Source organism: Colobus angolensis, unplaced genomic scaffold, assembly GCF_000951035.1.
Source record: "Colobus angolensis palliatus isolate OR3802 unplaced genomic scaffold, Cang.pa_1.0 Scaffold268, whole genome shotgun sequence".
Classification (NCBI taxonomy): domain Eukaryota; kingdom Metazoa; phylum Chordata; class Mammalia; order Primates; family Cercopithecidae; genus Colobus; species Colobus angolensis.
The window spans coordinates 4,155,353-4,169,971 of record NW_012115910.1 but is presented as its reverse complement, the minus strand read 5'-3'; the positions used below and the strand labels follow the sequence as shown (position 1 = coordinate 4,169,971).

The following is a 14,619-nucleotide window of genomic DNA, read 5'->3' as shown; positions in this document are numbered from 1 at the left end:
TTAGTATCTTTGATATCTTCCAAAAATTCCTGAGCTAATATAAAGTTTTCCTTCTGTCTAGCTTTCTCACACTAAATATTTAGAGTAATAACAGTGACTATTTAGACACTCAACAAATCCTAACTTTCATGACGGGGGTGTTCAGCCTGTTCAGCCACAGAGCTCCGGAGTGAAGTCTAGGCCTTCTCAGAAGGGGACAGAATACTTTTAGCTAAAAAAAAAAAAAAAAAAAAAAATTAAGCTCCATATTGTACTGATATCAGAGACTTAAAGACGACTGTGTTTTCCCAGAGTAAGAGGGTGCTTATGAAGACAAATTGAGAAATATGCAAATATAATGGAATTAAAAGGAACATTTCTAAAAAGTAATTATAAAATGTCAGAATGCTATTGCCAGGACCTGTGGACAGCTTAAAGCTGAAACAACAATTAACTATGAAATACAGGCCGGGCACAGTGGCTCAGGCCTGTAATCCCAACAATTTGGGAAGCCAAGGCTAGAGGACTCCTTGAGCTCAGGAGTTCGAGACCAGTTATGGCAATATAGTGTGACACTGTTCCTACAAATAAAAACCTTTTTAAAAAAATTAGCTGGGTGTGGTGGTGGGTGCCTGTAGTCCCAGCTACTCAGGAGGCTGAGGTGAGAGGATCACTTGAGCCCAGGAAGTAAAAGCTGTAATGAGCTGAGATCACACCAATGCACTCCAGCCTGGGTGAGAGAGTGAGACTCTGCCTCAAAAAAATAAAAGCCAAACTTCACACCACTTTTATCAGGTGTATGTTCTGGCATCTTCATTCAGTAATGCAAATCCAGCAGCCACAGCTCCTTTCCTGGTAAAGATGATAGAACAGGAGGCCCACAGAAGCGGGCAGCAGATGGAAGCAAAAACAGAAACCATCCCACCTCGTTGCCAATATCATCCCTCGGCACCTATGGCGGACCGGTTCCAGGACCCCAGAAACACCAAAATCCATCAGAGGATGCTCCAGTCCCTGTTATAAAATGGCGTAGTATTTGGATATGACCTACACACTTCCATTCACTTTAAAACATTTCCAGATTAATTACAATACCTGACACTACGTAAATGCTATGTAAATAGCTTTTATGCTGTATTGTTTTGATTTGAATTATTTGTTTTACTGTTCTATTTGATTGTTTGGGGGGGTGAATATTTTTATCCATGGTTAGTTGAATCCAAGGATGTGGAACCCACAGATGCACAAGCTGTGGAATAGAAGAGCGGCTGTACTTTCAAATCACTAAACATACAGAAAGGCTCAGCAGCAACTCAGCTGCCAGAGACCCATTCATCTGGCCCAATCCTAGGAAGGCCCTTCTTCCCTCACTAACCTGTCCACCAGCAGACACCAGGAGAGGGCCATAGAGACAGTGAATGGCCAGGGGGCAGAGCACAGACACCCCAGGAGCAGCTTCTGAACTGCCACCATCAGTGAAACCAACAAAACTTAGCCAAATGTGTAAACAGGCCCAGATTCCACCTGGGTCTCAATTTCAGGTTCTAGCTGGACCAACAGGCCCAATAATCCTTAGTGCGGGGCCTCCAGGAGCCACTAGCCGAGCAAGTACAAAGATGGGTTAGCCAGAGAGTGTGCTTCCCCCTACGGCCATGCAGGCCAGAAGCACAGGGAGGCCAGAGGCTGCCTACCTGAAAGAGGCAGCACACTGCTCCAAAACTAGCCAAAGGCCAGCAGAGTGGAGAGAGGCAGCGGAGGACACATGCACAGAACAGCGACTGACCAGAAAACCTACAGAAAAGACCACACTCACAATAGCTTACATACATAGGTATGCATATTTTAGGCAAGCCCTAAGAATAATCTTATACAAACCATAAAATATTACAGCACTTACTTAGAAGATATAAAAATACCTAAATGAATGGAAATACGCTAAGTTCTCAAATGGAAAGATTAAACATCATAAGGATTAATTCTCTGAAAAGTAATATAAATATCCAAAACAACTTTATAAATGAAATGCAGTATGTATCTATCTAAATTCAGGCAGTTTTTTCTTAGAACCAGTGGAATACTCCTAAAACTAACAAAATAAGTGGTATGACGGTCAATCACAGAGCATTAAGGGAGAATTACTTATCATTTAGCAAAATGCACCCTAAAGCAAAAGTAGTTAAAACAGTGTGTACTTGGCACAAAAATACATGCCACTGCTCATCCAGAAGAGTCAAATCTGCAAACACAAACATGAGTATTTTTATCACGGCACCACGTGCTACACAAGCTACACTGAAACAAGAGTGGGCACGTGTCTTCACTCCATAACCGAGCATACAAGATCCCTGGGACTAGAATCCCACGGCTCGCAGCCATTCCTGACTCTCCAGATCATGCCACCCAAGATGGTGGTGACAGCTATAACTGTACTCAGGACAATAGCAGCCACCCTTGATTGACAACCTATTACCTGTCAGAATCTTATCAAATGCTTTACAATCTCTCACAGGAGGGTTTTTTGAAGATCAAATTGAAGGCAGTAAAGGCCTGTAAGACACAAAACATAACATGCAAAGATTTGCGGTTTTTAATTAAGAACAACTAGATGTCAATCCTTTGAGGCAGTAGTGTTATCCCATTTTACAGATGCAGAAACCAAGGCTAGGAGATGGTAATTATACGCCAAGGCCACACAGTTATCAATGGCAGAGCCAAGATGCAAGTCAACAGCTACCTGGATGTATGAATCTCTGCCACATAGTTTGTGATTTTAATAAAATATAATTTGTATGATAAGGAAAAAAATGAAAAACTTTTGCAATAATTGTAAAGTTTCTCTTCATTTTGATTCTTTCAATCACTTGCTGGAACAGATTTTTCATTTCCTTTTAGGGAAAAGAAAATCTACAGGCGTGAGCCTGAAATCCAAAGCACAGAAGAAAACAGAATTTCTTTTAAAATCCCCTGCATGCCAGGAATTAAAGATTTTAGTGATGAGATATAAATAAGGAACCCCCTTAACCTGAAAAAAGGCATCTATCCAAAACTTCCAGCAGGCAAGTGGCACACATAATGAAGAAGCACAAATGACGTCCCCACTAAAATTAGGGCCAGAAAGCTCATAATGGCAGTATCAGCCATAACTGTTCTAGGGGTCTAGAAAATATAGTGAAGTAAGAAACAGAAACAAGGCGTAAATGTTGAATTGAAAAAGATTTTTAAAAACCATCTGATACGGTTTGGTTCTGTGTCCCCACCAAATCTCATGTCAAATTGTAATGCCCAGTGTTGGAGGTGCAGCCTGGTGGAAGGTGACTGGACCGTGGTGGTGGATCCTTCATGTATGGTTTAGCACCATCCTCGTGGTGCTGTTGTGATGGAGTTCTCACGAGACATGGTTGTTTAAGTGTGTGGCACCTCCCCCCACTTCTGTTCCTCTTCCTCCAGCCATATAAAACATGTCTGCTTCCCCATCACCTTCCACTTTGATTGTAGGTTTCCTGAGGACTCCTCAGAAGCCGAGCAGATGCTGCCATGCTTCCTGTCCAGCCTGCAGAATCAGGAGTGAATTAAACCTCTTTTCTTTATGAATTACCCAGTCTCAAGTATTTCTTTATAGCAGTGCAAGAACTGACTAATACACTATCATTATTTACAGATAAAATGTAAGACCATGCACTGAAAAATAATTAGAACCGATCTGAATGTTTAATAAGATTGAGATCCCAGAGCAAGCTACAAACCCTCCCCAGCCCTTCTGCACAGCAGCTCCAAGACACCTAGGAAGTCTAATGGTGAAAATTATTTAATTCCCAGAAGCAACCAAAACAACACACTTAAGAATATACACGAGACCCTTTGAAGAAAATAAAAAATGTTTGAGGATCCCAAAAGAAGATCAGAAGGGTTAGAAACACACCATCTCCTTTAAAGGGAAGCCCTCCCATTGCTGACTGCCACTCCACCTCCACATCAGTGAGTTAAAGCAAAATCATCCCAAGGAAGGTTCTGTCTTCAAGGAACTCAGCTTGCTGATTTACAGATACAGGAACAGACATGTCCATCCAAGAATACGGTAAGAGAATGCAGCCAGAGGTGAATGATGACACATAAATTAAAAATAAGATCATGGACAGCTGGCAACTTATGCTCACTAAGATCCAGCGGTCATATCCTCACCTCCCATATGTGCCTTAAACATTACAAGAACTACTAAACTACTAAGAGATAGTAAAGAAGAATAATGTTATAAAATCAGAGTGAGGAAGATCTTCATAAGCAAGATTCTTAACCTAGAAGCCATGAAGGAAAAACTAACTTCTGTTCATCAAAAGATCCTATAGACAAATCAAAAGACAGGCAAAAAGCCTTGGGACAAAATATTTCCATTACCACGCAGCCAACAATCTGCATTTAATCTCTTCTTTATTGAAATAAGAGATAGGATATAAGCAGCCCAACATAAAAATGGGGAGAGGATAGAAGCAAACAATTTGCAAAACAGACATGTGAAACACGCTAAACTTCACTAGGAACCAGGGAGACACAGACAAACACATGAGCTATAATCAATAGTTGAAAATTAAAAGGACTGGGACTACCCAGAGTTGAGGATGGCCTGAACAACAACAGGGCTCCCCTAAACCAGAGATGGGATCACACTGTACAGGCATGGGGAGGCCTGCTGGAGCGGGGGCAGCAGTTTTCAGACTTCAGTCTTAGGCACAGGCATCCTACTTGGAATAGCTTATCCTACAGAAAGACTCACATGCATGCACACATGTACATACACACATACACACACAGAATGATTACTACACACTTTAATACAGAAAAACTGGAAGCAACCTAAATGTGCCTGCCCAAATCCCTCCTCTCCCCCAGTTCATGGCACCCACCAAACTGCACAAGGCGGAAACAAGAGTTCTCCATTCCTAACTTTCTCTTCTGCCTTCCGTCCATGCAATCCGCTAGCCCAGCTCATTGGCTGCAGAAGCATCTGAGAGCCATCCACTCCCTTCCATCTCTGCTGCCAACTCCAGGCCTTTGCCCCTCAGCTGAACTGGGACTCAGCTGCCCTGTCTCTAAGCATCCTCACTGCTTCCCATTCAACCAGCCCTAGCTCTGGGGTGCCCTTGAGATGACACCATTGCCCTCTGTATTTCAAATGCACCCAGCTTTTCAGCGACAGCTGCCAGGCCTGACCCGTGTGGCTCCTGCCTCCTCTCCAGGCTGCCCAGACACCACTGTCCCATGCTGGAGTCACCTCGCTCACCAGCCTGGCCTCCTCCAGGTTCTCAGACTCTATCCTCCCTCGTGGCCTTTGCATGCTCTCTGCCTTGTATTTGGAATTTTTTCAAACACCCACGGCCCGGGTTGCCTTTCACCTTCCCCTGCTGGTAGCCTCCGCAGAGCATCAAGGCTCCCCACCCACCCTGTCCTGCCCTGTCCACTCTGAGGTATCAGGCCGCGTGGCCCACTCCAGACCCTCTCCACACAGGTCTATAGCTCAGCCCTTGGCTGCCTCTTCTTCTGCAGAACACATCAGGCTTGTTAGCGCTGTTCTTCTTCCTGCCAACTTTTTTTGTGTCCCTTTCCCCAAGAAGAGGTAGCTCTGAGGCCGAGGACCCTATCTGTCCTGATTACTGCTGTATCCCATCTCTGAGCACAGGGCCAAGTGGCTCAAATCTTTGCTGAACTCATGGAAAAAATGCCTGGACAGGAGCCGACTTAAATATAGTAGAGCACAGTACTCCTCCAGCATGGGAAGCAGCCTGGAAGGCATGCAAAAGCTGTAAAGGAGCCACGGGGACATGCGCTCTGGTCTGTGGGAGGCGGCTGTGAAAGTGGCTCGGAACCCAGCCTCCACCAGCTGGGGTGGGGGCAGCCTACACAAGCGCTCAGCCACTCTCTGCCTCAATTTCCTCAACTGTAAACTGAGAACAAAACAGTACCAACTTCATGCAAGGATGAAATGATGCAATTCCCATGGAGTGCTTCACACGCACTGACAGAAGGCAAGTATTTAATAAAGGCAAAGAGCTAAGCACCAGGAATAGGCAACACTGCCATAAAAAGGGGAAAGCAGCATATCTGTGAGTGTCTGCACCCAGGAATTCCAAACAGAGAAAATGAGAGAAACTATTTGCAAAATACTCATCTGACAAGAGACTAATAACCAGAATACATAAGGAGTTCAAACAATTCCACAGCAAAAAAAAACAAGTAATCCGATTTTTAAAATGGGCAAACCGTGAACAGACATCTCTAAAAGAAGACATACAAATAGCCAACAGCTGTTTCCAAAAAATGCACAACCCTAATATTTATCAGGGAAATACAAATCAAAACCACAACAAGATATCATCTTACCCCAGTTAAAATGACTATTATCAAAAAGAGAATAATGGATCCTGGGGAGAATGTACCAAAGGGGACCCCTTGTATTCTGTTGGTGGGAATGCAAATTAGTGCAGCCCCTACGGAGAACAATATGGAGGTTCCACAGAAAACTAGAAATAGAACTATAATATGATTCAGCAATTCCACTGCTGGGTATATACCCAAAAGAAAGGATCTGTATCAAAAAGACATCTGCACTCCCATGTTTACTGCAGCATTATTCACAATAGCCAAGATATGGAATCAATCTAAGTGTCCAACAACAACCAACTCATTAAAAAAAGGCGGTATTATACACAGTGGAGTGCTATTCAACCATAAAAAAGGAGTGAAATTCTATCATTTGCAACAGCATGCATTAACATGGAAGACATTATGTTAAGTGAAATAAGCCGGGCATAGAAAGACATATGACACGTTCTCACTCATGTGCAAACTATAAAGCGGATCTCATGAAGACAGAGAGTAGATTAGTGGTTACCAGAGACTGGGAAGAGTAGGGGGTATGGAGGATTAAAAGAAGTTGATTAATGGGTACAAATACATGGTCACCTTATTGATTTATGTAATACTAGGCCTTATTCTGCTCATTCTTGAAATAAGTACACTTAAATAAATCAATAAAGTGACTACAGTCTACAATATTGTACACTTCAAAATAGCAAGAAGAGAAGAATTTGAATGTTTCTAAAGTTAAGACAAATATTTAAAGTGGTGGGTATATCAAATACACTGATTTGACCTTTAGAATTACATGAATGCATTAAATTACCTCATGTACCTTGAAACTATGTTTATCTATTATGCATCAATAAAAAAGTAATTAGCTAATTCCACACAACAAAAGAGCCAAAAGAACCCTAAACCCCGACCTCGAAGGAGGGCCATGAGAAGTGAAGTGGGAATTTCACTCTCTACAGACTTCTGGGTTTGACTATTTAAAATAAAGATCACAAATTACTCATGCAACTTTAAAACTTTAAAATGTATCTAAGAAAGAATGTTTTCATCCAGTTTCGGGCCAAGGGTCCTATATGCTTCTCCTCACACAAAAACCTATACTCAGGGTCCCTTGTGATCTCCCTCTGTCCTTGTGGAGGGCTCCCCCTCCCTTTCTAGGAATTCCAGAGAAATCACTGCTCTATACCTAAACACAATGAGGCTATTAAGTGCTTGAGGCCAAGTCACATGAATATTAACTGCACAGGCCTTTTTATTCTATACAGGCAGCTTCTGGAAATACTGAAGGACTTCGCCCTTCTATTTTCTTTTCTTTTTCTTCCGTTCTTTTCCTTTTCTTCTTCCCTTAAAGCAGTTTTTTAAAAAGTTAAAGGAGTTTAAAAAAAAAAAAAGGAGTTAAAGAAAAAAAGATACACCTCAAAAGTAAAGAGAAAAGACATTCTTGCTTGTGGAGGAAACATAATGTAATCGTAATTGTTAAAACTATGCGAGGAGTAATAGTTTGGAGTGAAGAGGCGTGCACAGTTGATTAAGATCTCTCCTCTCCTCAATGAAGAAAGCTGTGGGGAAACAGTCAATGTGCTTTGGATGCTTTATCACCACCCCCAAACAGCCAGTTATCAACATTAGCCCATCACCAGCACACACCCCAGAGCCCAGGAGGGCCTGGCATTCTATTCTAAAGATGATGACATCTTTTCATTCTCTACATCATTAGTACATTCAGTAAGTAACTACTGTGTGTTCTACGTTTTCAGGGCAACATCTATATAAACATGTATAAGGAAAACCAATCCTCAACTCAGAAAATCAAGAATTTAGCAAAGACAATAGAAACATAGGGTTCCTACGAACAGGAAAGGTTGGTAAACAATGATTAATGGCTCTGACATGCATCACTATCATACAGTAGGCAGGTTGCACAAGATTGAAAACTGACACAGGGTATGGACATATTAAAAATGACTTTATCTAGCAATGGAATCTAACTTTTCTGCAGTATTGTTTTTTAATGAGTGTGCATGATCTCCTGTATTTAGTTCTCTTGGTCTCCCGCACAGACTGGTGCAACATCTTCCCAGGTACCCACTGCCTGGCCACCGGGAAGTCCAAAGCAGGAGTACCAGAATGCCCACCCAGATGCCCAAGGCAGGAGTACCAGACTGCCGGCCCCTCTGGCTCCTGATCCTCCAGTTCCAAAAGGACACCTGGATCCAGAAGGTATAGGGCAGGCAGGTGCAGGGAAGCATGGGACACCTTAAGAGTAGGCTTACCAACTGCAGGGAGAGTTCTGTGTTGCTTCCTGCCTCCAAATGCAGACGACTTCCATTCTGGTGCGGCCTCTTGTTATCTGCCTGCCACAAGACCATGCTCTCTGGCCACACAGTCACACGGACTCCAGGAATGCTCCACAGGAAGCACAATGCTCTGGTCTGGCCAGAGCTGGCCCACTTTGAGGCCCACATCCACCCATCACACTCTTGAGTCACAATGTGGCAGCCCCCATGCCATACCCTCCATACGTACGAGAGTCTCTGCGGCTCCCAGCCAGCTGCGGGTACAACTCAGCTCCCAACCCATCCTTGGGGACCCAGAGACGGTTCTTACATCGCCCTATCCAGGTATGTTTTTTAAATCAGACCCAGCAGTGAGCCACTAGACCCACCATGTTGGGGACCCTGTGCCCTACACTGGGCTGCTCACACCTCGTTGTTCACAGACATGACCCATCCACTACTTTGCTCCTATGTCACGATCCAGAAGCCCAAGCTGTGCCTCTCAATGACCTGTTCTGTCTTCCTGGAACTGGGGAGACCAGTTGAGGAAGCAGCAGAAACCCATGATGCTCTCCAAAGCCGGTTCCTTTTCTGTGCAGAGGGCCTCAGGAGATCATCTGCCTCCTACACTGGATTTCTGAGTAAGAGCTCAGCATTCTGCTTCCCAAAAATACCTACCCAGCAGCCCTATGGTGCTGCCCAGGTGGGTCCACTCAAACCTCTCCCAGCACCCCCAGCTCCATCTCATCATTGACACCTCTCAGGCCTGCAGCCACCTACACACAGCCTCAGCTCCCATGACCTAGGGACAAACTGTGCAATGACAAAGGCAAACCCTGAATGGTGCTTTAGCTAAAGAAAGTAAACAACCTGTAATTTGGCAAATAATTTAGAAAAATCAATGCCGGAAGCTCAAATACCAGATTCTGCACTAATTCTCTTTTTACCTGGCTCTTGTAATTTGAGTAGAAAAGTTTAAGACTCCATTGCTACCTCCTTCAATTCCCAAATTAAGACTTCAGTTGCCCTAATAAGGCCTTCATAAACCCCTGGGTTCATTGCGGTCAGCTGGGAGGTCCGTTTTCACTTCCTTTATAATTGCCTCTTTCTATGTTTCCCCTTAGTCCTGAAATTCATTATTTCTGCATTAATTCACTCAATACACACTTAACATGTGACCACTATGTTCTCAATCTTAGCATTGTCAGTTAAGGAGCCACCTCCAACATGCTCCCTAATCTGGTTTCCACAGGTCTGTGAATTCAAGACACCAAAAGTGCAACCAAACCTCACCCATTGGTCAAGATTGTAGAATGATGATCTCAACAGAAGCAGCTTGTGGCAAGCATGACCGACCATTGCTTTTAGCAGCTCTGCAAAAGCTGCATGCAAGGATTCTGGAGCAGCTTGTTCACAGGTGTCTGAAAGGGGGCCCTCAGCTGTTGATGAGGCCCACAGGGAACCGCCCTCCACAGTTGGTAACTTTAGTTCTAGCTATTCTCAAATCATTGGCCAAAGAACAGCTCCTCCTTTTCCATTTCAGGAAGTTGGCTTCGTGGGCCAGAGGCAAAGCCAAAGGGAGAAAAGTAGAGCCCCATTCACTGGGCTGATGAGCAGAAAGCTACCCGGGACCACAGGCAGGACTGGTATGCAAGCAAATCACTCTGATGCCCACCCCCGAACTCAGGGGAATCCATCTTAAAGCATCCAATACTCCCCATGGGAATGGAGTCCCCATGATGAGGCTACATTCTAATCAAAGCTAATTCAAACTTCCTTCGCTCCACCATCAAAATCCACTCTTAGCATTGCATTACACGAGTTATCCTCCTCTCCGCAATTTGAGCCATTAGAAGAGTCACAACAATCGAATTTCAAAGTGTCTCCTATAAACATTACTAAGTTTCCTCTAAATCTTTTTAGAATTCCGTTGTCCTCCACTGTTGTGATGCTAAGTAGTCAGGAATCTGACCAGAGCTATGGAGCCACACAGGAGGTCGGGCTTCCCAGGAGGAAAGCGAGTCCTGAGACCCAAGAAAGAACCTGTCCTTCATATTTGCCAAAACCACCTGCTTCAGCCACTGAAGTAGCTTCTCTTGGGAAATATAGATCAGGTCCGCCTCACTTCCCCCATCCTTCCTGACAGAGGAAAACGGGTCCACTTTCATGACTGTCTCGCCCTCCCAAGGCTGCCCTTCTACAAAGTCAGCTCATGGCCAGTTCTGTGCACCCTGCACCCCATGGTCAGGGGTCTCTGAGCACCACACTAAGGACCTTTATGCTTCAGGAGGTGGTGGGACTCACAGGGCCTCTGACAGCATGCAACACAGCCACATCTGTGTGCGTACTCAAAGACTGTCAGCCTGCAACAGCAGTGGGGAGGAAGAGGATGGAGACTCCTGCTTTCCTCTGCAACACCCTTCTCTCCTCAGCTCCTTTACATATCAGCTAAAAGAGCCACCTCTTCTTATTCTCCGGTCGCTGTCAATTAACACTCCTTTGTTCCAAGGCACTCTCGGGTGGCTCATCGAATGACGTTGGTATCACAGTTTCTTTTACAAACCTTTAGTCTGCCCCCCAGTAAAGGTGACCTGAGGATAGAAAGTGTCATATATACCTGGGCAGCCAACACAGGACAAGGAACATCACACTGGCTCAACAAACACTAGGGGAAGAGACAGAGAGACAGTTGCCTGTGCTTGTGCATCACAGCTCCTACACTCAAGCTGTGCCAAGCTTCCCAAAAGTCCCTCAAATGCTGCTGCCCTGCCTGGTCCCACGCTCTCCAGACTTGGGTGACTGAAGTTAGTTACTTCATCTAGTTCCATCAAGGTGGTATGCAGCATCTAGCATTACCACTTCCAGGCTGCATCCACATTTTAACACAAAAAAAAAGGATAAAATTATTCTAGAAGACTGAAGAACTAAGTTCCCTCATTTGGCACATAATAATTATGGACCAAGTATCCTCAAGATCTCTCTGAGGCCTAAGCTGCTGAGTTTCTGATTCAAACAACAGACACAAGAGAACAACCAGAGGAACTGGTGGTTCCCAAGCACCTCTCTATCTGAGTTCAGCGAGGGGGTGTTGCAGCCCCTGGCCTCCAAAGTCTCTGCCTAAATCCCCACACCTGTGCTTCCACCTGTGGTACCCTCTCACATGGTTCCCAGATATGAGTGATCTCACCCCTACGGCAAGACCTCCAGGAGCAGTGAAGCCAAAATTATCTTCAAGATAGTAAGATATGATGTGTCCTTGTCCCTTGCATTCCCTCACGAATGCACAGAGGAGTTTTCTAGAGGCCACATGCCATGTGACTGATTGCAGATGGCAGGGGGTGGGAGGGAGAGCCAACTACCTTCTCTTAAAGAGACACTGAAGGGATTCAGAAAGTACAAAACAATGCCACTCTTCTCATTTTTTTTTTGTTTTTGAAAATACAGCTTTTTTCCATAAAAGATGTTATGTTTACATATATAATGGGATAATATTCTTTTTACACGGAGAAATACTTTTTAAATGCCTGTCAATTCCTAAAACAGTAAATTTCAATATATACAGCCACATAACCACAGCCCTTTGGGGCCTTCAGTAACTTTTAACAGTGTCAAGGGACTCTAGGACCCAGCCCTGGGGGTGCTCCCTTGGGAATCTCAGCCCTGCCCAGCACCCAGGACTTCAATGTGCTCTGTGAGACAGTCTGACAGAAGCCGAACCTCCACCCCTAGACATGGAACTGCTGCCCAATGAAACTCTGCAAAGAATCTTAGCTTTTATGGACTAAGAACCCATGGAGACTTCTTCATTCAGAAAGATTTTCTTAAAAACAATATTGAGTTTGAGACCTGGCCACACAAATGAACATCACTGGCCAGAAACCATGTGCAACTCAGCCTGCTCCACACAATCAGCAGGGCATTCCATTCCAGTCCACTCCACCACAGTCCACTCCTCCAGGGCCAGTTTGAAGTAGGGGGTCCCAGAGGGTCACTGCCTTTGAAAAGTAGCTCAACTGTTCTCCCCAAAGGCTTGTCCTGCTTGTTGACTCTGGCAAGATGCATAGCTCCAGGTCATTTAGAATGTTCCTCCCTTGCCTCCTGCATAAGCTACACAAATGGTGAGAGTCAGAAAGAAAATGTCATATGTCCAGTATTTCCAGTTCTCAAGCAAAGTACAGCCAGCAGGACGGACTGCCCCCCTGGGGTTGCCAACACTCACATGTGGCCAGAGCTTCACCATCTGCCCTCTCCCTGTGTTAAAACAGGGGCCAAAACTAAACAGCACACAACGGTGCCCAGGATTCGTGCTACTCTCAACTGATACTGCTCTTGGCTATCTGTGCCCTTTTGTTTAAACTGGTAGAAGAGACCAGAACCCTCAGCCCAGTAGGAATGAATCCCAGGCCCCCCCCCCACAGCTTCAGGTCAACGTCTTCCTCTCTCTGCCTACTGTGGGATTACCACTCTCAGGATTCAGCACGACGCTTAACAAGAGGAAAGAGGCTCTATTTCTGACCTGGCAACGTGAGACTTACTCTTTTAAATGGGGCACGGGCCTTCATCATGTCTATTGTTTCAACTCATGAGTCAGGATATTACAAAGGTAGAAAGTTCTTACCTGTAGGAAGCCAAAATCCACCCTGAAAAGTCATTACAAAGCCAACCTAACTTGAATGGCACATGTCCCCTAAACCTGGTACTGAAGTACGAGAGGCGAAGTGAAATTGGGATGGGGATGTGGATCTATTCAGGTGACCTCCTTCAAGACCACCCTATGGTCCCAATCATTTTGGGACAAAAAGGGAGTAAAGTTGTGAGAACCTTGGTATAAGAACCCCCTTGCCTCTGAAAGACCACTCAAAACCTAAGGCCTTTGCTGCAACCCTCAAGACTACAAAATGGCCACTAGCTCTGGAAAGAAAGGTGAACTGACACCACACTGTAACATAGAACAAAATCATGTTACCTGTATCTCCCAACTTCCCAGCCAACTCGTTCTGGGCTTCCAGACTGCATTCTGGATCGAAGAGTCCCAGGACAGTCAAAGAATACAGAATCATTCCTGAAACACTCCACCAAGGCAAGGGAATTAAGTATCTGTTAACATCTGTTATAAATTCCACAGCAAACATCATACTCAATGGTAAAATAGTGAAAGCTTTTCCCCTAAGAGTGGAAACAAGATAGAATTCTTGCTTTTGCCACTTCTACTTAACACAGTATTGGAAGCTCTAGCCAGAGCAATTAAGTAAGAAAAAGAAATGAAAGTCATCCAAACTGGAAAGGAAGAAATAAAATTATCTCTGTTAAACTGTTAGAAGAAAACATACGCAAAAATCTTTATGCTGACATTGGATTTGACAATGACTACTCAGATATGACACCAATAGCACAGGCAACAAAAGAATAAATGAACTTCATCAAAAATTAAAAACTTTTGCACATCATAGGATACTATGAAGACAGTGAAAAGACAGCCTGCAGAAAGGGACAAAACAGTTGCATATCATATAACTGATAGAGTATTAATATCTAGAATATACAAATTCCTACAACTCAACAACAAAAAGCAAATCAAAATCACAATGAGTTATAATCTGATGCCTTGTATTAGTCCATATTTTCATGCTGCTGATAAAGACATACCAGGGAACTGGGCAATTTACAAAAGAAAGAAGTTTAATGAACTCGCAGTTCCACGTGGCTTAGGAGGCCTCAGAATCCTGACAGAAGGTGAAAAGCATGTCTCACATGGTGGCAGACAAGAGAAGAGAACTTGTGCAGAGAAACTCCCTTTTATAAAACCATCAGATCTCATGAGACTTATTCACTATCACTAGAATAGCATGGGAAAGACCCAACTCCATGATTCAATTACCTCCCACCAGGTCCCTCCTGCAGTATGTGGGAATTATGGGAGCTACAATTCAAGATGAGATTTGGGACACAGCCAAACCATATCACACCTATTATTAGGACAGCTATAAGGAAGGGAAGGGGA

At 44.2% G+C, this 14,619-nt stretch overlaps 1 protein-coding gene across 1 annotated transcript in view; it reads right to left on the bottom strand.

The window, feature by feature from the left end:
• GRB10 (growth factor receptor-bound protein 10) overlaps nt 1-14,619 on the bottom strand; it is a 189,863-nt gene that overhangs the window by 168,213 nt on the left and 7,031 nt on the right. The window lies entirely within an intron of this gene.